We start from the raw sequence: 662 nt of genomic DNA, 5'->3' as shown, positions 1-662 counted from the left end.
AAGCGCGGTCAGCTCTTCTCTTTAATACCATCTTCAATTTTAAACTAATCTGATCTTTTATTCCATGGCTTCCGTTCTGTTCATATATGATTCACATCAAACATCCTGTTAATCACAAATGGAATGTGAACGATATAGTTCAAGTTGAATGTACCATGGAATCTATGACAAACTTTCTGAATAATTCCTGGCACTGCCCAATCTATAATCCAACATTTTGTCCAACATTTTATCCATATTACCGGTACCAATTTTTCTGTGCAGCCTCATTGAACTCCCCAGCTTAGCTTCTTTCCTAAGGTGAGTTACTGAGTCTTCATCACGGTTTTTGTAATGATTACCTAACTCGCGGAGTTCTTCCTCCAGTTTCAAACATAACTGAAGCTTCATCTGCATCGGCTCAGTTCAAATTTTTTACTTCATTATAATTATTTTATCTTACCATACCGTACAACATTTAATCAATGATTACCAAGCACTTTCAGAATAAATGGCCTATAGCTTTGGCACATTTCTAGGTTTTGATATTTTTTGAATCTTATCTATGATGGGCGATGTTAGGCAAGTAAAACATCTATCCACATTACTACGTGATATTCCCTAGAAGTGCTACTTTTGTGCGATATATTATGTTTTATAGACATGATGCTTTCCTTCCCTTT

The sequence above is a fragment of the Trichinella spiralis genome, assembly GCF_000181795.1.
Source record: "Trichinella spiralis strain ISS 195 chromosome Unknown Scfld9, whole genome shotgun sequence".
Lineage (NCBI taxonomy): Eukaryota > Metazoa > Nematoda > Enoplea > Trichinellida > Trichinellidae > Trichinella > Trichinella spiralis.
Note: the sequence above shows the minus strand (reverse complement) of the source record.